Raw genomic sequence first — 25,974 nt, 5'->3', positions numbered from 1 at the left:
TCCACCACGTTTTGCATGTTCTCCCCGTGTCCCCTTGTGGGTTTTCTCCGGCGTACTTCAGTTTCCTCCCACAGTCCAAAGACATGCAATTAGTGGGTTTAGGTTAATTGGTGATTGCCCATGAGTGTGAATGGTTGTCTGTTTCAGGCTGGCAACCTGTACAGGGTGTAGCCTGTCTCTTGCCCTATGACAGCTGGGCTAGGCTCCTTGAAAAGGATCAGCAGAAGAGAAGGGACGGATGGCATTTGATACTTGTTTAAAAATCCTTTTGCAGTCAATGCCTGCCTGAAGTCTAGAATCCATGGACATTACCAGATGCTGTGTTTCCTACCTTAAGATGATCTACTAGGTCTTTACTGGAGTCACCTTCAGTTGCTGATTGTTTGTGGGTCTTTGTGCACACAGTTTTGTCTTCACTAACTCAAAAGCATGCTCTGTTGGGTTGAGATCAGGTGACTGACTTGGCTTTTGAAGAATATCCCATTTCTTTGCCTTGAGAAACTCCTAGGTTGCTTTTGCAGTATGTTTTGGGTCATTATCCCTTTGCACTGTGAAGCACTCTCACATCAGGTTTGCCTCATTTGGTTGAATCTGAGTGGAGAGTATAGCACATAAACTCCATAAATAAGGTCCCCAGTTAGACCCTTTTGCTGTAATGCCACAGTGCAATGGAAATTGTATTTATATAGCACATTTAATTCTCAAGGTGATTAATACAGAAGATAAAAAGATAAAAAAAAAAACTAAAAAAAAACTGTGTGGGTTTAAAATGCTTTAAGACAATGAAAGAATCAAAATATAATGAAATAAAGCAGAACAAAAAAAAAAAAAAACCCACACCTGTTTAGTGTCAGTCTCAAAAGGTTTTGAGTCTTTTTAAAATGTATACACAGTTGTAATTGATCTCAGGTCAGCAGGCAGCTTGTTCCAAAGAACAGGACCTCAGTAACTGAAAGGATCCTCTGCAGTAAAAAAAAATTGTACCCGATCACCTGAGAGGTCTGACTGAGGTGTAGACAATGAAAAAGTCAGAGATCTACTGGAGGCCAAACCACAGAGACCTTTATGAATTCATAAAAGTATTTTAAAGTCAAATGCATATTGCACTGGGAGCCAGTGAAGTGATCTCATCACTGGAGTCATACAATTAAATTTTGATGTATCTGTAAGGACTCAGGCTGCTGGATGTTGAGCTGAAGTAGTCCTAAAGCAGCAAATGCAGAGACACAATAACCTGACCTGCTTGAGATGAATGCATGGACCAGTGTATCAGAGTCCATTTAAGATAGGAAGTTTCTAACCTTAGATATATTTTTAACCGATGGAAAGCAGTTCTGGTAACTTCATCAATGCTATTGCCAAAACTGAGATGACTGTCCAGAATGAAGCCAAGATTGTGTTTCAGTGACAGGGAAGATAAATACGAACAAATTTTCTGTCTGAAAGTTTGAAAACATCCTCCAATTAATGTTATCAGCGCAGCTCATTAGTTTGTGAACAGAGGTTAGATCACAAGAAGAAAATGAAAAGTACAGCTGTGTATCATCTGCATAAGAGTGACAGGACAGGATCCATGTTTGTGTGTAAATATAGTCCTCAATATTTGTCCTTGTTGAATCATTTGTTTAATTTGTGTTTTGTGCAGCCACTGTGTTTTTAGATGCTGTTACTGTGATGTTGTTGGATTTTTGACATTTTGCTATTAAAGTTTATTTTTTGTTGGCCATCTCTGCATCCTGCATTCTGCAGGGCTCTCCTCTGTTCTTCTCTCTGTTTTCCTAGCAGGCTGTTTTTCTGAGGAACAGCAACTTCTGGGATTGCTACAGAGCAAACAGTCCAAAAAAATGGCTTGCTTGTGAGATGCATGCTTATATCCTTTTTAGATGTATGTTTTCACCTTAAGGTTGAAAAAAAAAAATCCCATTTCATTTCAGTGGATGGAATGTTGGGAGTTAGAGTCGACTACAGTAAATACATTTATTTATTATTGAATCTCTTCCGGCATGGTTCGTTGCACAGACATCATTCTCACACCAGATCAACTGGCTATTGCCTATTTGGCTATTGACTATTGCTTTTTTGGGCATATGTTTTACAGCTTTTCAGTTATTTAGTAATTTGTTGAAAATCCCCCAAGTCTCACCTGATTCAATTGAATGATCAGGCTGTGGACAAACTGACTGTCAAAAGTTAAAGAAGCAGAAAAGTTCTACGAAAGTTTTCTCTCTAACCTGCTGCCGAGCCCACGATAGAAGCTTGTTTCTGCCACTGGGAAAAAAAAATAATAATTTGCCCTCCATAAGTTGAACTTTCAGTTAGATTTTCCCAAAATTTCGAGAACAGTATTTAGTATGCAGGCAGCTGATGACCTATGATAATCAATTTAAAGGGTGAATTTGAATTGTATGAGTTGATAACAGATAGAAGGGCGGTGCGGAAGTGCATACTTCTTGTCTCGTAATCGCTGTTTGTGTACCTTGTGGTGCACACAGATGTTGCAGTAGTTTTGTTTTGGGGCATAAAATATGTTTGCAGCACATGAAATTAAGTGAAATAAAGTTTGCAAAAGGGGAGCACGTTCTGTCACGTCTGTGCCCTTCGGCTTCTGTTTCCAGACGAGGAACCGCCCACGCTCATACATAAAGAATCAGCTGCAGGGTGCAGTGGAAACACAGCATTGGCACGAGATCCAGCGCCTCTTCGTGGTATGAGTGTTTCTTCTTTATACTGTTTATACTCCACTCTACATTTAATCATTAGTTATTATTAATCTCCAGCTCTCTTCCTCAGTTTGTCTTTTGTCCTGTCTCTCTCCTCTCAGCACCGGCTGGTTGTGGCTGATGACTGCCCCTCCATGAGTCTGGGTCTGCTGGACTTTTCTTCCTGTCAAAAGGGAGTTTTTCCTTCCTACTGTTGTCAAGTGTTTGCTCATATGGGATTGCCTAATTGTTGGAGTTTTTCTCTATGTTATAGTTTATTCTATTATTGTTTACATTACGGTATAAAGCACCTTGAACGACTGTTACTGTGTTGATTTGGTGCTATATAAATTTCTTTTACTGTATGTAAAGGCCTTCCACAAGAAAAAAAATTTTTATCACTTGAATGTTGTCTTTGAAATGTTTTCACTGACATATAGTTAATAATGATATTAAAAAAATCAATATCAAATATGTGTCAATGCACAGATCGTATAAATACAGCACGATACAATTAAATGCTGCTGGGATAGGCTCCAGCACCCCCGCGACCCTGAACAGGATAAGCTGAAGTGAATGGATGGATGGATGGACAATTAAACGCTGCTTTGCTTCAGAATTTTACTTCATCTTCTCTTCTGTTCCATTCTCACTGGTGCTAAAAAAACAAAAACGTCTGGTCTCGGTTACCGGTGTGTCCCTAACTAACCAGGAATATTAGGCAGGCTCTTACAGCCATAAGAAAAGAGTCCTTTGGATTTGACATGGGAAGAAACACAGAGGTGGGGGCCACAGCTCAGAATTCAGTCATTGCATGGGAAAGATGTAAGAAAGTACAAGAAAGAACAATAGGGGTGCTGGGGCTTTCTTGACCTGGTCAGGGGCGTAGTCCAGGTGATATCGAGGTACAGTTACAGGAAGTGAAGGAAGGGGAGGTGGGACTATTTATGCAGTGGCTTCTGTTTCCCAGTAAAAGTTTATTTTAAACCACACATCTTTGAAACTATGTTGATCTTTGAATAATTTTGGTAAAATAGAGTCAATGGTTGCCTACCAAGCCCAATATTGGACCCCTCTTTGAAAGTAAGATGGTTTTGTTGTGTGTAATTTATTTTCAAGTTTTAGATTTTTTTTGTTTAATCTAATGTGTGTTTGTAGTTATTAATGTTGTTATAACCTAAATCTGTGTACACAATCACAGTGTGTTGACAGACATGTCCCCTTACCGTACAGTATTACATTTTAAGGTGAAGGCATGTTTTGAGATTAGAGTGAGATTAGAGAAGCAGTGGGTATGGTTAAGGTTAGATGAGCTCTGCAGGAAATTAATAGAAGTCAGTATAATGTTTTTGCTAAATGCTTTTGTGTCTGCGCAGCAAGTGAGTTTGTGGTAATTTGTGCAGTGAATGGACACTGAATATATACACCTCGTGGTGGGCTATTTGTGCAGTTCCTCCTGATTGTTTCTTTAACGAGGGAACATCAAGCAGCATGGCCTCACTGCAATGGACGTTGGCTGTTTGCTTTTTATTGGCCTCAGGTACTGTACATTCTTTTAATTTATCATTTTCATTTTAATTTGTCAAATGACAAGAAGAAAATGACAGTTCAAAATTAAATCAAGTGTACTTTGGCTTTTAAACAAGTAATGTTTTTTGCTATTTTTTTATTGTGTAATTAGACATGTTTAAATCCATCATAGCATTGATATTCTTTTATAGTTTCTGGGGCAACTGAATCGGTAGCAAGTGAAATTCAGAAATGTAAGTATGTGTGATGTTGGTTCTTAATCAGTTTAAAAATTTTTATTCTCCATATAACTGCTAAATATGATATTTTTTTTTTGGGGGGGGGGGGGGCAGGATGATTGAAGGGTCAGTAATTCAAAAGAAATGTAACGATTTTAGATTTCCACTCTTAGGAAGACTATTTATTTATTTGTGATCAGACACTTGCAGGACATTTGGCAGTGGTGTTGTCCAGGCATTCATGGATTCATGGTTTTATGTGCGGTCCAATTGCCCGTTCACTCTCACTCACTTCACCCATAACCAAGTTGTATGCGACATCAACATACGCCGAGGGGACAGCGGGCTGCTGGTTCAGGTGGAGATCATCATCAACAAAGTCAGGACTGTTCTGCAGAATGGAAGCATCCTGGTGGAGGACAAAAGGTTTGGTCTAAAATCTCCTCAGAAAGTTCTTTATTCAGAGAAAAAATAGCTACACAGAAAGCCAAAAGAGAAGTCACAAAGAGACTGATTTCCTTAAAAGTCTGTATATATTTTTTGTTTCTCTCCTCAATTGTTGCCACATGACATAGAAGGCAGTGTTTCAACAGCAAACTGGTGTTTTCATGCATGCACTGAAGTATGATCTGCCAATCTTTCGAATGATTCATGCACCCTCTGCTTCCTTTTGCTGAGAGCAGGTCCAAAACTCAGGACAACTTTATTCTGTAGTATTTTACTGTGACCTTGTAGAAATCCATAGTGAATTCAAGATATATTTTAAGGTATACTTTTTTCTTTTAACATAATCACTGATATGCAATAGTTGCACTGGAAAAAAAAAAACTGAGCAAATGTGAATGGTAACAGAAAGGATCCAACCTTTATTCACCATCTTTGTCCAACTCCTGACCCAAAACTGAACAATGTAAGGTAATGTGAAATCACACTGGGAATGGCAATATCTGTGATAATCCTGTGCAGTAATTAATGGTTTGTATTGTTAAGGCACAGTCACATGTTTCTGTGTATTTATGTGTTTACAGTGTTTCTCTTCCATATGATCACACCTACCAACATATTTTTCCATACGGCATCTATATTAAACTGAGGAGCACATTGCTTCCTCTCACTGTCACCTGGCACAGTGTACCTGGAGGAATAGACACTTTTTGGGTGAGAGCGCTCATATGGTGCAGGAAAGCTTAAACACAGAGACACATGAACTTTAAATCACTAAGTACAACGCTTAAAGTTCCTGTATGTTCATGCATGATCTGCTGTTAAGGTTGAGCTGGAGCAGGAGCTCAGCACTGACACAACTGGACTATGTGGAAAGCACAACGTAACAGGTATGACAACTAAATGACAAAAAAGGTGTAAAACTGAATTAAAATTGGGTGGGCATAACTAACATTTCACAGGGATATTATTTAGTGCACCTCTTTATGAATCAGGCAATGAGCAGCAGCTGATCAGAGAGAGCATGCTTACTGACGACAGGTGCCAAAAAGAGATCGCGTCCCTGCTCCTAATCCAGTAAGTTCTACTGGTTTACACCCCCCCCCCCCCCCCCCCCCCCCCCACACACACACACACACACACACACTGAGCTTGAATGTAAAATACAGTAGTGGTTATAAATTGGAGTAACTGAGACTTGCATTTGACTCATATTCAATCAACTGTATTTACATTTTTTAGCGTAAACTGTAAGTGAATGTTTTTGTCAGATATGTGAACAGCTCTTTTCCCACACTTCGAGCTGTCTGCAATCAAGCTGGCTTCATTTCCTCCAACTCTGTCACAAGAACATTTACAGCTATGAAAAGAGCAAACACATCCGCTGTGCTTTCTTCAAAGAGATCGCACTGCGCTGTGGAAAAAGCAGTTATGTCTGGGACAAATGGAGATCTGAGACCCAGTGTGGTAAGTAATTGTTTATTAAACATTGAAAAATAAATTAAATTGGCATATCCTGTCCTTACCATCATTTGGTGTAACTGTCCTTTTTCTGCGGGTGAATGTAGATCAACCAACTTGTCCAGGAGATCTGCTTTATGAAGAAGAAGGTGCTGCATTTGTTCCTACCTGCTCCAACTCAAAGCCCCAATTTTACAACCAGGAGATTACCAGTTCCTGTGTCTGCCCAGAGGGTGAGCACTGCCAGATTTCCCCAGAGTATAAATCATTTATGTGGCTATAGCTGCATGTTAAGGCCGTACTGAACATGTTTGTAGGCAAAGTACTTAATGATCACTTGGACGGCTTCCACTGTGTGAATGTGTCGAGCTGCACCTGTGTGTTTGCTGGCAGGACCTATTTAACCGGACAGATACGTAGCACCACGTGTCTTTCATGGCGAGTAACCAGAGACAAGGAATTACATTTATTACATCATTTGTGAATCATAAAATTAAATTACTTTTATAACATTTTGCTCCAACCTTTTTCCAGTTTGTGTGAAGGTGGGAAGTGGCTTTGCTCTGAAAACTGCCCCGTTAAATGTCTAATTGAAGGGCAGTTTGTGTCAACATTTGATGCCAAACAATATGTCATCCCTGGTAAATGTACATACTTAGCATTACAGGTAATCTGTCCTCCTTCCTTTTATTTAACATGACTCTATAGTCGCGTGTCGCCTCTGGTAATAACCTCGTGTGTAACTTATTTATGGCCACATGCAGGCTTTCAACTGGACAGTAATAATCCAATTTTCTGAAAAGGATCCATCAATAGAAGCAGTTGTTCTCCAGCATTTCCAGGTAAAGCCAGTTTTTAAACATCGACTTTAAAACCATTTAACATCTAACTGATAAGTGAGAAGAGTAAACTTGAATGTAAACACCCTTTTTTGGATTTTCAGGAAACGTATACATTCACAAACAACATGGCTAAATTTGGGGACCAAGAAATTAGTGAACTTCATCAGTCTGGTATATTCCAAAAATTCCTTGTAATGCATATATTCTTTAATGCCTTGATTACTAATATTCCAAGACTCCTCTCTGTTACCTTTTAGAACATGCCCAGGTTTTCTGGCAGTCCTCCATGTATGTGCAAGTCGAGACATCCTCTGATATTAAGTTCCAAATCCAGATGTCTCCTGAAATCCAGCTCTACACCTCTGTTCCTAGAAAACACAAGGGTATCATTTCAGGTTGGGAACACATCAGTGATAATAGATTAATTGCATAATTGGTGAAATGATCCAGTTTGATAAGTCAATCTGTCATTCAGGTCTTTGTGGCAACAGCAACGGTGACAGCACAGACGACTTCACCAGCAGCAGCGGGATCGTCGAGAACTCGGCTCAGCCTTTCGCTCTGTCCTGGAGTGTGGGCGCTTGTGCAGAGAATATACCCACCACCTGCATCAACACCCACAATGGTACTAATCAATGATGAATGTGATAGAAAATATTTTCACAAAGATTTTTTTTGAACAAACCTTTCAGGTTTTTTTTTTTTTTCTAGAAATATTTGCTGATGAAAAGTGCTCTGTGCTGACCAACACAGCTGGGATATTTGCTAAGTGCCATGGCCATTTACCTCCGGATCAATACCACACAGTAAGCACACATTATGAGTAATAAACAGTGTTAATGTGACTGATCAGCACTAAGATGAAAATGGTTTTTGTTGGCAGGCCTGTATTCAAAGAACCTGTAACTGCGGCAGCGGTGTGCAGAGGTGCTTGTGCGTTGCTTTGGCCAGCTACGCCAAAGCCTGTGCGAGTTTGGGGGTTTTAATCGGTGATTGGAGGAAAATGTCCAACTGCAGTAAGTTCAGCTTCCATAAATATATCACAGGAATACACAATATACTGATTCTGGCAGTACCCTAGATACTTACTTTTTGGAAAAGAAAAGTTGAAATTGTTTTAAAAAAAAAATTAACTAGTCCAAAAAAATTTAATCAGTTCTGCTACTGCCAACAATCTTTTTAACCTGTTATAATGAATTCAAACAACTTATATGCATACACAACAAATATAAAAGCCTATCTGGAGTGTTTGAACGTTTAAGTGGGCCACACATTGTGGAAGTTTGTATCACTGAAGTTATGTTCAGTATCAGAGGTATTCATGCTCATGATATTCTTGTGGCACAGCTCTGAATTGTCCGAAGAACCAAGAGTTCTCCTACAGCATCGGTGCATGCAACCGTACATGCCGCTCCCTCTCTGGCTATGATCCTCGCTGTGGAGTGGACGATGCTCCTGTGGAGGGCTGCGGCTGCCCGGAAGGAACGTACCTGAATCAAGAACACACCTGCACCCCAAAGGCAGACTGTGTGTGTCACCATCGTCATGGTGTAACACCTCCAGGGCCTGCTGTCATCGATGGACACCAGTGGTGAGCTGACTTGTTAATTATGCAGTATTTACAGCCTTTGAAATGCTGCAGTTTAATTTATTAACATTTTATTTATCAAATATTTTGTCTACTGCAGCCTCTGTGAGAATGGAAAACTGACCTGTTCTGAGGATTGTGGTAAATCCATGTTTTTCCATCAAAGCTAAACAATAATCAACACTTTAGCTGCTGTTTCAGCCTAATTCATTTATTTTGGGGACTGTAGTTTGTGCTCTAGTTAAACCATTCTGCAGTGAACATACAGTAGAGTACACCCTCACTGATGTGAATAAGTAGCTGTGTGTGCAGTATAATATTTCATAACACAAACTATTTAATCTAAAATGACTCTTCAAAACTATTGATACTGAAACTTTCTGATCTCCTTTTGCTGGTAGACATATTACTATAGATCCCCATGAACCTTCAAATTAGAGTATAATTGGTAGATGATTATGTTTTGTGTCTTCAATGATTTTATCAGGATGCAAAAATGGGAAGGTTTGTGTGCACTGCTCAGAAAATCCTCTTAAGACAGCTCAGAAAACGTGTGACAGTCTCAGCCACACACTGGTAGGTCTAAGAATGATACATGTATCATTATCAATATCTATTTACAAAAATTATGAATTCTTTATTTGTTGCTAATTCTGTGACATGCATAATATAGATTTATTAGCTCAAGGAGAAATATTTATTATGACACACTCCAGAGGTGTTACTGCTGAATCTTTCTTTACTTTTCTGGTTATTCTGTCACTGAACCGTAGCTCTGACTTTATTCCAAACTGCTTTAATTAGTTCCAAAGCTGATCAGGTTTTAATTGATCATTTTCTGGTTTCATGTTCAGTTTGCTGACGTGACCTGTGAGAGCGGCTGTTACTGCCCGCACGACCAGTACGAGGATCACCATGGAAACTGTGTTTCTAGGGACAACTGCACATGTGTGTACAGCGGTAAAGTCTTCAGTGCAGGACAGCATGTTAAAACCAACTGTAAAAAATGGTAACATATTAGTGCCACTTTGCTCGATCATTCACAGCATTTCATTCCATAAACTGTCACAGCCACATGTCTCTGTCTTACAGTGTTTGTGGTCAGGGCCAGTGGCACTGCAAAGATGAGCCGTGTCCCGGGATGTGTCAGGTTTATGGAAATGGACAATACCTGACCTTTGATTCTAAGCGGTATCGCTTTAGTGGACACTGTCAGTACACACTTGTAGAGGTGAGACCTCCAAAAAAAATAAACCCCAAAAATTAAGAAATATATAAAATGACAGAACGCAAAAAAACATGAATGTAACATGAGTCTTCAGCTACCACTGCTATTTACTATAATTTGGCTCTCATGTCAGGACGACTGTGGAAATAGAAATGGCAGCTTTTCTGTCAGAGTGGAGAGCGTACCCTGCTGTGAAGAGGCACTCACCTGCTCTCGCTCCATCATCCTCAACCTGCAGGTGGATGAGTTGCTGTAAAGTATTTGCTAACCCTGTTACATTATCAATTTATTTATTTGCTTCTTATTATTTTATCCTTTCATTCATTTTATCAAATCCCTCTTTTATTAATTTAACCAGCTGTAAGGATAGGTTTCAGTTTGATGGGAATTACTGCAGTAGAGGTAGTACTGCATGAAGTTCCTAATGATAATTTTAAATATTCAAATACTGGGGATTGTAACTGTTCTGCTTTGACCCATCAAGGGCAAAGTCACCCTAACACTGAACGACATGAAGGTGACCAGTAACATGGAACAAGGCTGGGCTCTGCAGGAAAATTTACTTTACAGTGTCGACACTGTGGGACTCTATATCATCGTGTCAGTGCCGAGCAGTGGGATAACTCTCATTTGGGACAAACACACATGGCTCACCATAAAGCTACATGAAAACTGGAGGGTGAGCAATGTCAATGTGCACATTTCATTCTTTATTGACAGAATATTTTACTGGAAGTTGCACATGGTAATGTTAAAATGTTGATTTTATGGAGATTCTGTCCATCCATCCATTTTCTTCCACTTATCCGGGAGGTTGAAGCAAAGAAGCTTAGGCTTCCCTCTCCCCATCCACCTCCACCAGCTCATCCACAGGGACCACAGGCATTCAGCTCCCTCTTCACCACGACAGACCGGTGCAGTGTCTGCATCGCTGCTGACGCAGTCCCAATCTGTCTGTTGATCTCCCGCTCCTTTCTCCCATCACTCGTGAACAAGACCCCGAGATACTTAAACTCCTCCACCTGGGGGAGCTGGAGAGGGGGCACTTCACCCTTTTCCAGCTGAGGACCATGGCCTCAGAGGTGCAGATTCTCATGCCTCTCTCCCCAGGCCTGGCTCCAGGGTGGGGCCCCAGTAACTCTATCCTGGGCAGGGTAAACAGTTCCCTTGTTGGCATTTCCATGGGGGACTTCTTCTGGAGGTTTTGTTTGTATTTGAATGACCTCCATATTGTGAAACATGTGTGAAATAATCTGTTTTTAACCATTGTACCTGCAGAACAATGTTTGTGGCCTGTGTGGGGATTTTGACTCCAGTGAGATGAATGACCTGCAGATAAGTGGCTCAGCAGGTGAATCAGTCTTCACTGTTTTATCATGCAGTGATATTTTAGTCAGGTTGTGTAAAAAAATAAATAACTGCATTAAAAAAAAATCTGTTTTCAGTGGAGTCCAGTCCCATGGTCTTTGGCAATAGCTGGAAGGCATCCACTCCTCCCTGTTCTGATGTGACCTCTGATATATTTCCATGTGACCGCAACTCCTACTGCTCAGCCTGGGCCCAGCGGCGCTGCATGATTATTAAAGGAGACGCTTTCAGAGACTGTCACTTGAAAGTATGCATTTTTTTTTCTTTTCTATAACATTGATAGCTTGCCAAGCGCATAGTGATGGTAACAGACTTTATCATAAAGCCCATACAACTCTTCTCTGGATTCTCTCTAATCCCCAGGTGGACCCAAATCCCTACTACCAGGCCTGTCTGCTGGAGTCCTGCTCCTGTGAGTTTGAAGGGAAGTTCCTGGGTTTCTGCACAGCTGTGGCAGCTTATGCAGAGGCCTGCAGTGACCAGGATGTCTGCATAAAGTGGAGAACACCAGATCTGTGTCGTAAGTTAGGACCATTTTTCTTTGCTTATTGTATGTTTTAAATAACTTTTAAAGCTGACTTTTTATTATCATTAAGTAGGAGACAGGTGTAAGGCTCTGCTGATATAGAGTTGAATAATATGACATGTTTATTCCACACAATTAAAAAGTAAAACTCCATATTTGATTCACTACTTACTATTTTGTATGTTTCAACATTCATCAGTGTCAGACTAAGTATATATAAATTTTACTATATACTTAAACATTTATTGAACTATCAGTCAATGGGTAATAACATTTGATACTCATCTTTACTGCGACACTTCAGCAATTTACTGTGACTACTACAACAAGCCTGGACAGAGTATGTGGCACTATGAAGCCTGCGGTAAGATGACAACCTGCGGCAAAAAAAACAACATCGGTTACAGGCTGGAAGGTAACGTGATATGTCAAAAAATGTATATGTGCGTATAGTATATGTTTTAAAATGACATAGAGTGATTGGGTTTGGTTTTGATTGGGACTGATATCCAGGCTCTGAAAGGACAACTCTAAAAACAGTTCTTAAATTTTATACAGAGTTATTTTGTATTACACCTCCTGTAAAGTCTTTCCTTGTACAGTACAGCATAGATAGACACGAGCAGTGGGATGGTTGACACTTTTTTCTGCATTTTCAAAGCACATTTTGATTTAATTCCTGTCTAATTCTGGCACTGTGACAAACTGAGGAAGAAACAATCTTGTTTGCAATCATTCTCATAAAGTCACTGCTTTGCTGCATCTGAGAACCCCACTAGTGACTTATTATAGTGGAGGGACAGCTATGCTCGACTGAGACTGCACATCTGAATCATAGGACTGAATCTCAAACATCTCTTTTCAGCTCACTCTGTGGCAAAAGTAGCTCTGGTCAACAGAACATCTGTGTCTAATAAGACTTTCATTATGAATTACTTTTTCACTCCTGATGAGGACTTCCTGGTTAAAAAGTGGCACGGGGAGACTTAGGGAGAATAAACAGAGAGTTTAGCTCCAGCTGAGAGATGGCAATAAGGTCAAATATATGCATTATATATGTTGATTATTTTAGTTTGTCATACATAGTAGTTGCTAATTTTTTTGTTGCTAATAGTTTTACTGTACTTTGCTTTATTTGATTGTCCTCCATTCAGCTCTTACGTTGGTCTGTGAATCTAAGCTGATGAAATAAACAACAGAGATGAGTTCAGGCTTACATTTTCTTTGGCTGGAAGCTACAAGATGTCATGGATGATGAGGCGGAGTGGTTTTGGTTTTGAAGAATTAGTGCATAATAATTGAATCTGCTAAAACCCCTTTGGACTAATCTAGGATCCTCCCAAGTCATATAACTTTTTTTTTAATCCCATTATGTATCATTGCTGTATATGACCATCTGTCATTTCTGGGCTACTTTGGCATACATGTCTGTTGTCCTGGCAGACCCATGGTCAATGACTCTGTCATGTCCAGGACTTTTTTGGTTCCTTCCAACATTTAAATGAGGTAGAGCATTTACTTGGGCACACCCTTGACCATTATCTTATCATTTAGATTCTTTGTTGATAATAATTATATTGAAGATGCTTCCTCAATATAATTATAAGCGTATTGTATTTGTTTAATCCTGCGTGAAATGCCAAAACTCCCATTTTCCCACTCACTGTCCAACAGTTTTTACAAAAGTTTTCAGAGAAATGCCACTGCAGCCTCAACAACATTTGCATTGGTCTTCAGCTCAGCTGAATTCATTTCCACTTTTCATTCTTCCTGTTCAGCTATTTTGGACTCTGTGGCACCTGTAAAATATAGACGCCCCAAATTCCAGTGCCAGCACTGGCTTTCTCCAGTAGGCCTGTGAGAAAGACGCGTGGAGATCATCTTTCTGGTGAATTTCCCAGCAGCAGCCAAAAAAAAGCCTCTCTTAAATATTTCTCTGATATCATCAGTAAACATGTTCACCAACCTAAAATATTTTTCAGTGTCATATATATCAATTACCAAATCATCCATGAACCCTAACACAGCTGCAGTAGCTGAAGTATCCACTGAGAAATATGGTGTTCATGTTTGATTTGACGGAGATTTACACCCAGTGAATGTGTGCGCTAAAGCATCAAAAGTAAAAATAATTACTGCAGGAAAAAGGTTCCCCATCAGTGTTATATGAATCAGTATTACTGCTAGAAATGTTGTTGCTTGATCTCATTTTGAATACTTTACATTCTGTTTTACCTTCAGTAGTGAATCATTCTATAAAATCATCTATATTTTTTTTTTTTTTTTTTTTTGTGAAGGATGTCAAGTGAGGCATACTTATCTCTAGGAAAAAAACTGTAAATGAACTCAGAAAAACAGTCCTATACCTTGTTTAAAAACACATAATAACTTGACAAGCTTAGGCTGTTGTTAACAGGACACAAACATGGCCATGAATTCAAGACATGCTAAGGATTTCAGCGGACTCAATGGCAAGTCTGCATCTCGTGATACAGTAATAGCCACTTGTGGCCACAAGATAGCAGTAATGTAAAGGATGGATGCAAACAAGCATGAAGCTTTATGACAGAACTCTGTACACATACAGGATCATTTTCACTTTGGGGAATAGGGGAACAGTACTTGTCTGACTGCATTGTTCCAAGTGTAAAGTTTGGCGGAGGGGGATTATGGTGTGGGGTCATTTTTCAGGAGTTGGGCTCGGCCCCTTAGTTCCAGTGAAAGGAACTCATAATGCTTCAGCATACAGTACCAAGACATTTTGGATAATTTCATGCTCCCAACTTTGTGGGAACAGTTTAGGGATGGCCTCTTCCTGTTCCAACATGACTGCACACCAGTGCACAAAGCAGGTCCATAAAGACATGGATGAAGGAGTTTTATGTGGAAGACGTCCTGACCTATATCTGTATATTTATTTATTTATTCCCTATTGGAAAAGGCTGTTACCCCAGATGTCCAAAGGAAGCGCCATACTATGATGACAATACTGGTGAATGCACTACAATGAGGAACTGCTCTTGCTTTTTCAATGACACTATTATTCAACCCGGAGAACTGGTGATGTTGAGCCCTTCTGTGTGGTGAGTTTGCCTTTTAACGATATATGTGTCATCTATCAAAATACATATATTTTCAGATCATGTAAAAATTGTTCACCCAACAATACATTAAAAATGACATAGACACCTGATTATTTAATCCTCTTATTTCATCCAGCCGCTGTGAAAATGGAACAATTAATTGTCGTGAGTGTGAATTCTATTCATCTATAACCACATTGCTACTCATTTAAAAAAAAAAAAAAAAAAAATCCATCTTGGAGGAATCTGTTTTTGACTTTCTCAGGTCACATTATACCTGCCACCACAGCTTCAAGTACAACCTCTTTAATTACCAGTAAAACATCTAGAATTACAACTACACAAATGATGCCCACTACCAATTTACCAATTACCACTGAAGAATGGTCCACTACCATCTTTACACCAACTACTCCAACTCCACTGACCAGGACAAGTAAAGGTAACACTAAAACATGGTCAATTTGCAGCTCTACACCAGTGACTGCAGCTATTTCACCTACAACTAAAAAACAATATTCATTACATGTTCCACAGTGACAACTACCGCTCCTTCAGCTACTACTGAAACAAGGTCAACAAAGCTAACTACCCCCTCTACAAGCTTGGGGACCATTACCCATGTCTCAGCAACCAATGTAAATGTATCAGCCATGGCTTCCACTTCCACTATACCAACAACTATCTCAGGTGCCACTTTAACCTCAGTGCTTCCAAAAGAAACCAACAAAGCCACTACAAGCTATGCTACGCCTACCACTGTGCTTACAACTGTTGGCAGAGCATCGACACAAAAACAAGGCTCCACATCACAGGGTAAGGTTCCAGTTTAGTCAGTGATCCTAGATGTCACTTCCCTAAGTGACTCAAACTAAGTTTGAGTGTATTCTGTGTCCACACATGACTAGCGTGCGAATGTGAAGACCTAAAGAATAAAAAACGCTGGGCTTGCAGTGAGAAATGGACAGAGGGCTGCTTCAGTAATAACTGTGTCAATGGGAAGATTGTGTTGACCCCAGCGGAATGTCCAAAGCCTACAATTCCCTCCTGTCCCAGAGGTCGAATCACAAACGTCTCTGATGGATGCTGTGAAACATGGAAGTGTGATTGTAAGTGTATCGCACTCTGGCTTAATAATTTAATTCTTTTCATTGTTTCATTGTTCAGTGGGCTTCTTTGCAAAACGTTAGTTAACTGATGCATAATATTGTGGCTTAGAAGGCATTTTTAACTCAGTCTGCAGGAATGCTAATCTTTTCATTGGATTGCTGTTTGTTTCATGTGTTTAGTCTTGATGTGAAATGTTTGACAATTTAAGTATTTCCCCACATGAAAGACTCAGTGATCATCACAGTTGGAATCGTTTTAACCCAGCAAATTCTATTCTGGATTCATGCAAACATGTACTAAATTCATTCCTTGTATTTTCTGTATTAATTCCAGGTCAGTGTGAGCTGTATGGGGATCCCCACTACATCTCTTTCCAAGGAGTAAACTTTGATTTCCTGGATCAAGGCACCTACATATTGGTGGAGGAGCAGTTATTGCGTCATAATCTGACCATTGCCGTTGATAATATCCATTGTGTGCCTGGTTTCTATGGCTCCTGTGTTAAAGGCATCATTCTGAGATATCAGAGCAATGTGGCTACACTCAGTATTGTTCAAGATTTGCATACAGTACAAGTAGGATATATTACAGTGCTCTATTATTTACACTTGTTGCCACTGTTAATCCTTATATGTATTATAGATACTGATACGTTTATGTATGACTGTTTTCAATTTATTTAAACCTGTATTGTTTTAATAATATGGTTTTAATTTGCTGTAGGCCACTCTGAACAATGTGATCATACAGCCACCATATGAGGAGCACGGGTTGAGGTTTGAAACCACATTGTATAAGGTGATAATCCATCTCCCAGAGATCCGCTCTTTTGTCTCCCTCACTCCATTTTATACCCTGGTGGTCAGTCTGGCCATGGAGCACTTCCTCAACAACACCCAGGGGCAATGTGGTGGGTACTGGATCAAAAATGACCAGAGATTTGGCTGAATGTTGTCTGGATAACCATTATAGAAGTGTATATGTGTTATTTGTGTGTAGAGTGGATTATTGGGTAATTTCAATTTAAAAGCAGCCAAAATGTCAAGTATAAAAAAAAGAAAACAAAAATCTGTACTCGTAGCTCAAATATGTATCAAACTATTTGAACCATGAGCAGGCAAGGGACACAATAAATTATCTGCAGTGTGTGAGGGTATGTTAGAAATCTAATGTCACATCTTCATCCCTGTGCTTACTTCTCGATTTTCCCTCCAGGTGTTTGTGGTGGAGCATCATGCATCCGTAAAGGAGGACGGATTGAGGAAGACAGCTGCTGTGATAAGACAGCCTATGACTGGGTATATGCAGATCCTCTGAAGCCAGCAGATGTTTCTGCACCAAAGGATGTACCCTGTCTTTCTGAGCAAACTTTACTACCCACTGACAGACCCACCACCTGCTTTTCAAGTCCACTATGCCAGCTTCTACATGATGCGTAAGCTCCACAAACTCACACAAGTTTCTGGTCAAGGAATTGGTGAAAACCTAGGCAAAGATAACAGATTGAAATAAGATTTGGAAGAAGGGGGTCTCAACATCACTTTAGGCAAATGTAGTTACAGTAAACAAAACAGACAATGACACATGGTCCCCGGGTCCACGTGTCATCTCTAATAATATTTGGCTGCATTTAATCATAATTAATTAATAATTAAATGCTGTTTGTATCGAATTCATAATTTCAAACCATCCATTTTTATACTTATGTTTTACACTTCTAGCCATAATTTTATTTAAATAAAGGATGTGAAACATGAATACTCTCTCCCCCACTGAATTCAAAGACATCCCAAAAATCAAAGTGAAAAAATGATGGGACAGTTTGGAACATTTTGGTCAAATTTCATTGCAGACACTCAAAATGGTGTTCAGTAGTTTGTTCGGTCCCCATGTGCTTGGCTCTTAAAAAGACGACAGTTGATGTATTGGGGGATCTCCTCCCACCTCTGAACCAGGGTATCACTGAGCTTTTGGAAAGTCTGAGACTTGGCTTTTAGATGAACCGAAACATCATGTTCCAGAGGTGTTCGATTGGATTTAGGTGAGGCAAGCGTGGGGGGTCAGTCAGTGGCATCAAATCCATCATCCCCCGTGAACTGCCTGCATACTCTCACCACATGAAGTCAGGTATTGTCACGCAGCAGACGGAATCCAGGACCCACAACACCAGTGTAAACTCAACTCAACTCAACTCAACTCAACTCAACTCAACTTTATTTATAAAGCACTTTAAAATCAAATGCAGTTGGCCACAACTAAGGGCAAGCAAGCAAAAACAAAGACATAAGACAAGGAAACAATAAATAAATAAATAAATAAAAGCGCAGCTAAGAAAATAAACAAAGAAAACCAACATCTCAAACTGAGTTGAAGGCCAAAAAGAAGAAATGTGTTTTAAGAGAGGATTTAAAAGCAGTGAGTGAGTCAGCCTGCATAATGTGCAAGGGAAGATTGTTCCACAGTTTTGGGGCAGAAACTGAAATATCGCAGTCATCTCTGAACTTCCTCTTTGTCTCTGGGACAGCCAGCAGTGCCAGATCAGCTGACCTGAGTGAACCTGAAGGAATGTACAGGTGGAGCAGATCAGACAGATATGATGGGGCGAGGCCATGAAGACATTTAAAAACAAACAAAAGGATTTTAAAATCAATCCTAAAATGAACTGGGAGCCAATGAAGTGAGGCCAAGATTGGAGAAATGTGCTCACGTTTTTTTGACCCCAACTAAAAGTTGTGCAGTAGCATTTTGTACCATCTGGAGCCAGGCAAGCAGTGTCTGGCTGAGCCCAACATAAAGTGCATTGCATTGTCTAAGCGAGTTGTGATAAAAGCATGGGATTAAAATCTCAAAGTGATGCCGTGAAGGAAATGGTTTCACTTTGGCCAGTTGTCTTAGCTGATAAAAGCTGGACTTGAATACTGACTTAATTTGTGCATCAAGTTTAAGTTCACTGTCCAGCTTTACACCTAGGTTTGTCACTGTCTTACTCAGACACTGAGTTAAAGGACCCAAGTCAGTAGTCATTTAAGAAGTTTCACTGGGCCCAAGCAACAAGACCTTGGTCTTTTTATCATTTAGGTGCAAAAAGTCAGGGCATCAGGTCCTCAAGCCACCCTCATGAAGTCTGTTTCAGATTGTTTGGTCAGAGTGGCCTGGTGGTGTTAATGTAAGGCTTTGGCAGTGCTCATCCTGCCCCTCCTTGCACAAAGGAGCAGATACCAGTCCTGCTGATGAGTTAAGGAACTTCTACAGCCCTGTCCAGCTCTCCTAGAATAACTGTCTGTCTCTTGGAATCTCGTCCATGCTCTTGAGACTGTGCTGGGAGACACAGCAAACCTTCTGGTAATGGCACATATTGATGGTCCATCCTGAAGGAGTTGGACTACCTGTGCAACCTCTGTAGGTCCCAGGTATCACCTCATGCTACCTGTAGTAACACTGACCCTTGCCAAATGCAGAAGTGGAAAAACTAGAGCACCTGTTGTTAATTTCATTAAAGCAGCTGAAACTGATTAACAACACCCTTTGCAACTTAACTGACTAGATCACAGAGGTGTAATTGAATTGATGCTACTCTGGTTAAAATTGTTCCTTTATTTTTCTGAGCAGCTTCGTATGTACTTCAACTGCTTAAACGTAAAATTACATCTATTCTGTTTCCTCAGAGTCTTTGAAATTTGCAGCAGGTATATCAATCTAAACCTTAAAAAGAAGAACTGTGAGTTTGATTCATGCCGGAACACAAATGCTTCCTGCTCTGCTCTTGAACAAACTGCAGAAGAGTGTAAAAATGCTGGTTTCTGTGTTGACTGGAGAAGACTGACTAACGGAAGCTGCTGTATGTGCTTTTTTTAATCATCCACTTACTAAAACAATTGAATGTAATGGCATTTGCTTCACCCCCCCCCCTAAAATAAATAAATAAATAAATAAAATTGATACTCGCATTACTAATGTCAATTTCCTGTGTGATGTTTCAGATGTGCCATGTCCAGATGGATTGGTTTACAGAGAATGCAATACCAAGCACGATGACTTCTGCTATGGAGGGTTTGATGACTTTACTTCTACTAAAAAAAATCCTTACTTATTCAATTCAATTCAATTCAATTCAATTGACCCAACAGGCTAGGTCTATTGCAGCATAACTAAGGGGGATTCTTCAAGAATCTATTTTGGCTTTAACAGGGAGCCAATGAAGAGAAGCCAGTATGGGAGAAATCTGCTCTCTCTTTCTAGTCCCTGTCAGTACTCTAGCTGCAGCATTTTGGATCAGCCAAAGACTTTTCAGGGAGCTTTTAGGACAGCCTGATAATAATGAATTACAATAGTCCTGCCTTGACGTAATAAATACATTAATTATAACATCACTCTGCAAAAGGATGTTTTTAATTTTAGAAATATTGTGCAAATTACAAAAAGCAGTCCTACATATTTGTTTAATATGTACACTGAAGGACATATCCTGGTCAAAATGACTCCAAGATTTCTTACACCTTAAAAGCCTGTGGTACATAGCCAACTAATAAAGACAGATTGATCATATTTGAGACTGAAGCATCAATTAATGGATGGACTTCTTTGAGCAGTCTAGTAGGCATCTAATAAACACCTTGATGGTATTTTACCAACACCCTATTTAATCTACTGTTGGTTTATAGTTTGTCAAAAGTTTCAACTTTTCTATTTCTCATATGGTTTGGCTGTTCAGAGTGAGTTATTCAGGGGCCTCCCTTGAAAAGAGCACTGCAGGTTGCTTCTGTCCCAGCAACCTGTTTAGAGCTGGACCTCATTCAAACATCTGTGTGGCTGACTGTGCCTGTGAGTAACATGTCTGCAAGGCTCATAGTGACACCTAGATGATCTTAGTTTAAATACATATAAAGGGAAATAAGTTAGTTCATTTCTTTCTTCCTACTGCCCTCACAGACTGCAAAGGACCAAGTGGAGAGCCTAAACTAGTGAGTATATTTTCCTCATCAGAAAACAAAATGCCAGTATCTCTGACTCTAGTTTACAGTATAGATTCAAAATTATTTCTGTACTCTTCTTCCAGCCTGGTGAGGTGTGGGTGTCCAATTGCAATCTGTGTACATGTAACAACCAGACTCGAACTGAGGAGTGTTTTCAAAAATCTCCTGAGCCAGTTCCTCTCTGTGGGCCCAGTGAGGTTTTGGTGAACACCTCCTGCTGTGGTGAGCAGATTTGTGGTAAGAGCAGGCATTTCATCATTTTTCATGATGTTTAAGTAGTTTCCATTTTATTCCATCTAATTTATGCATTAGCCAAAAAATGAGCAAATAAAGATAAATGTCCATGTATGAAATTTTGCAGTCTTTATTGTAACTACCTTTTAACAGCTTTACTAACTTCCAGCAGCCTCTTTGCCAAGTCAAAATGCTGTCCAACACAACCATGGCCAGTCTAGTAGCAGCTTAGATCTATTTCTTACCAGACTTATCATTAGAGCTTTGGGATAAAATAATCTCTTCATTAACTCATCCTATTGAATAATTATGAAATTTCATTATTATTATGCGAATACTAGAGTTAAAGCCAAAAATTTGTTTTGTGGGGTCACTCTGAGCTTGATCTTCTACTACAAAATTCAAATCACTTAATCTTTGAATCAATGAAATAAAGTTGCAACTTATCAAAAATCTTAAACCTCCTACCATTTTAAATCCAACCACAGACATCCCTCATTATCTGTGAGTGTGGCTTAAGATGCAGGACCCTCCTGATGCCTATCCTGGCTTTCTTAAGACAATAAATTAATAAATAAGGACATTTATAGCATGAATTATAAAGGATACATAGATGTTCTATCACCAGTTTTACAAATAATTTATAGATGAAATTCATGCCACAGGCATTCCTGCTATACTGCATTCACAAGAGTGGGGCAGATGTGAGGTCACACTAACCTTGACTTTTGACCATCAAAATCTAACCAGTTTTATCCAAGTGAACATTTGTACTGGATTTAAAGAAATTCAGACATATGGAGGAATAAAAATCCAGACAGCACAAAAATAGATAAATAAATAAAAAGCTCCAATTCAAAATCACATTCCTGTGCACCTCTGAACTGCTGGAAATGTTTTGGTCCTTTACATTTTTAACTCATTGGTGACAGTCTGACCCTGGAGGTTGAAGTCACAGTGAACCCCTTAAATGAAATAACAAGAAGCATTTTTGTGGCTGTGCTCGTCCTCTGGGCTATAGACTTGTGTCTTAGAAACTGGACTTTCACTGAAGAGTGGTCCCTCCATATTCCCAGTCGTCCAAGTGGCCTTAACAGAAATGTTTGGAGTGACTTTAAAATAGCAGCCATACTGGAATGAGTTTCGAAGTGCAGAAGAAGATGATATGATTTGTTAGTTTTATGAGTGCAGTCCAATAATATTATGATCACATATATTGTGTAAAATGCATATTTCTCAGTTTTTGTTATTTTCCAGTAGTTTTCAGACTTCCAGGCACTCCGTTACTGGACTTAAAACTTGCTCTGTTATTTTTCAGTTGAGAAGATGTGCACTTACAATGAGCAGACATACAAGGTATGCTGTGTCTAATCACTTGCCTATGTAATTGGCAAAGAAATGTTTCCTCTCCCTTAGACACAGGTGAGAATTTGGTTATGAAATAAAAGAATAAGCAATTTATTGTCATATTTTCTGTGTTTTCATATGTAGGTGGGAGACAAATGGATGGATCCTACCCATCCCTGCCTCTCATTTAGTTGCAGCAAAGAGGGCATTCTGACTGACACTAAAGTCTGTCTGGATGAAAGCTGCCCCGAGGTACTAAAAATGACAACAGGCAGAATAGCCACTGTAACATTACTCATTGTTTTCATCAATCCTGTTTTGAAGCCCAGATTTAAGCGTTTCCACCATCGCCATCTTGGTTGCAAAAGTGTGGGCATGAAGAGGAAAGGCAGGTCTGACTGTGAAACTGCATGCTGACTGGCTAATGATTGTGACTGACAGCTCATTAGCCAATGAGCATGATGCTTCCTACTGCTGATAATCCTCAATGTTCCAAAATTTTGTGACAAAGATCTACAAAATAGACTTTATCTTTTATTTGATACTGTATGACTCAAAATGAGTGACTGAGTCCATGAACTCAGCAGGAAAGGGTTTACAGCTGTTTTCCCAGAGACGTCAATAGGACTTCTTTATCTGGTGGGATTCAGATAGACTGCAGGTGTAAGGCACTGCCACACTGATTTCATTTTTTGTTCATTTTTCAGTGTCAATCAATATTTATTTGAATACAATTTTAAAAGGTGATTATCTGGTACCAAACGTAACTGTTGAGAAAAGATTTTTCTGTAAGTGCTTGTGGATTTGTTTTCCTCTAGGAGGACAGAATTTGGGATGATAAACATTGCTGCTTTACATGTAAGTTAAGTCAGAAGGAATAAATACCAAGGTTTTTTACAATTGCAGTATTTGCTGAGTCACACTGACTTAAAACCCACTGCCTCCCTTTCTACTGTATGTGGCTTGCCATCCCAGGTAACCATAAATGTGCACCCAGGGTGTCCAGTGTCAACATCACCATTGACAAATGTACCACAGTCAAACAGCTGCCTGTGTGTCAGGGCCAGTGTGCATCTCAGCCAAGGTGAGACTAAATCTAAGAGCAACAGGTATAACACAGCAGTTCAAGATATTACAAAGTTTTTAATCAGTTCATCATAAATCCAATTTACTTTCCTTCTCCCATTGTTTTCCCATCACCTTTGTCCACAGGGTTGTGTTAAAGGGTGACCTGCTAGTCCAGCTGGGGAACAGATGCTGCCAGATAGATGCCTGGGAGAGGAGATCAGTGACCCTGCATTGCTTTGACCTCACTGCCCGAAATTACGCCTACAATCATGTTATTAGCTGTGTGTGTAGAACTTGTAGCACCTAGCTAAAAAGTGAAGCAAAAAGTAAACCACAAAGATGCAGATTATCTAATCAAACTCAGAGGTATCCCATTAAAAATTCTATAAATTATTTGTAAAACTGGTGATAGAACATCTATGTAACCCTTTATAATTCATGCTATAAATGTCCTTATTTATTAATTTATTGTCTTAAGAAAGCCAGGATAGGCATCAAGAGGTTCCTGCATCTTAAGCCACACTCACAGATACTGAGGGATGTCTGTGGTTGGATTTAAAATGGTAGGAGGTTTAAGATTTTTGATAAGTTGCAACTTTATTGTTTCTAAGTTACCAGTAAAACTTTCACAGTTTTACCAACAAGCTTTACTTTGATGGAAACTGTGTCATACACACAATTTTTCCCCACATAATGAAATATTGTGGAATAATTGTAATATCACTACCAGCAACAAAAGCTTATATAAAAAGAGTTGGATTGATAGAGGTATTATCTTTGTTGCAGAATTATTTGATGATAATGGTAACCTTTATAGCTATGACAATTTACTGAAGCGTTTTCCAGTGAAATATAAAGAGTTTGCCACAGTAGTGAAAGCCATTCCTTCAGGAATAGTAGAGTTAATGAAAGCACATTTTGCATATCAAAGGTTTAGTTTGCAGTTACCTCTTCTAAAAGTTGGGGGAATCGATTTAAGGGACAAGAAATGCTCAAATCAGCATATAAGGAAGGTTCTATGTAGCTCGAGTATGGTGATACCCAAAGGAAAGTTTTTCTGGAACACACAATTTGTTATTATAAATTGGAGGAAAGCATGGATGGTTCACTCTCAATATCGTGTTTCAAACAAAATAAGAGAGCTTAACTTCAAAATTTTGTACAATATTTACCCTTGTAACAAAAAGCTATCAGTGTTTAGGGATCTGGATGAAAACTGTACCTTCTGTCAAGTTAAGTCAGAAACTATAATACATTTATTTTGTAACTGCTCTCTTGCTTCTAGGTTTTGGAGGGAAATGGAGGAATTTGTTAAGAATAAAACACACTGTCCAAATCAGACCTAAGGATGTTATAGTCAAGTTTGAATGTAGAGATAAAATTTTGAGCTTCATTATTAATCTAATGCTTCTCTTAGGGAAATTTCATATACATAAGACAAGGTCCTCCAGATCCCTCCCAAACTTCTATGTTTTCTTAGTAAACTTCTATTCATATGTAAACACTTTAAAGTTAACTACAAATAAGAAAGCAGAACTCATATTGCTGCATCTTCAAAATTTATCTTTGATTGATGCTGACTGATACTAATCACAATATACCTTCAATTACTGTATAAATTTTACTTGCCATGTTTCGTATTTTGTAGTTATTTATGTTCATGCTGATGTCTGTTTATGTATTCTACTTTATTCTCTTTGTCTTTGCAACCAAAGCATAAATAAAGTTTCTCAAAAAAAAAAAAAAAAAAAAAGGTGTCTGTGGTTGGGGTTGAATTTCCGTGTTTGTGGGCGCTGGGAGAGCTGTTTCCATTGTCATTAAGTGCAAAAACCACATTGAACATGAACGCTGTGTTGATTCTCTCCCACATGGCAGCATACGCAGTTGTTGCACCTCTATATAGATAAATAAATACTGCAGTATTCACCTGGACATTTTGGTGGAGCGCGTCTGTTGATGCATTTGGTTGCGTTCACAGAGGAGCAAAGTTTTAAAGGCCAGGCATCTTGACAAGTATTTGAAGTATGATTTGAGCTTGATTCTGTAACCAGGGGTGCAGCTAAATCTGCTTCAAAAAGGCCTGCTGTTTTGGGTTTCTATCCAAAACAGCAGGCCTATCATAGTGCTCTTTAATTTCAACCGTAGTTTTTGACTGTACCAGTCAATGTTTTTCTAGTTTTTTGTTGTCCAATTTTGGTGAGTCTGTGTGAACTGTGGCCTCAGTTTCCAGTTTAGGTGAGTGCCACAGCACCAAG

At 39.3% G+C, this 25,974-nt stretch overlaps 1 pseudogene; it reads left to right on the top strand.

The window, feature by feature from the left end:
• Positions 1–1,321: 1,321 nt before the first annotated feature.
• LOC115773833 (mucin-19-like) lies at positions 1,322–24,076 on the top strand (annotated as a pseudogene).
• Positions 24,077–25,974: the final 1,898 nt, after the last annotated feature.

Source organism: Archocentrus centrarchus, chromosome 23 (genome assembly GCF_007364275.1).
Source record: "Archocentrus centrarchus isolate MPI-CPG fArcCen1 chromosome 23, fArcCen1, whole genome shotgun sequence".
In the NCBI taxonomy this organism is placed as follows: Eukaryota; Metazoa; Chordata; class Actinopteri; order Cichliformes; family Cichlidae; genus Archocentrus; species Archocentrus centrarchus.
Note: the sequence above shows the minus strand (reverse complement) of the source record. Positions and strands in the feature narration are given on the sequence as shown.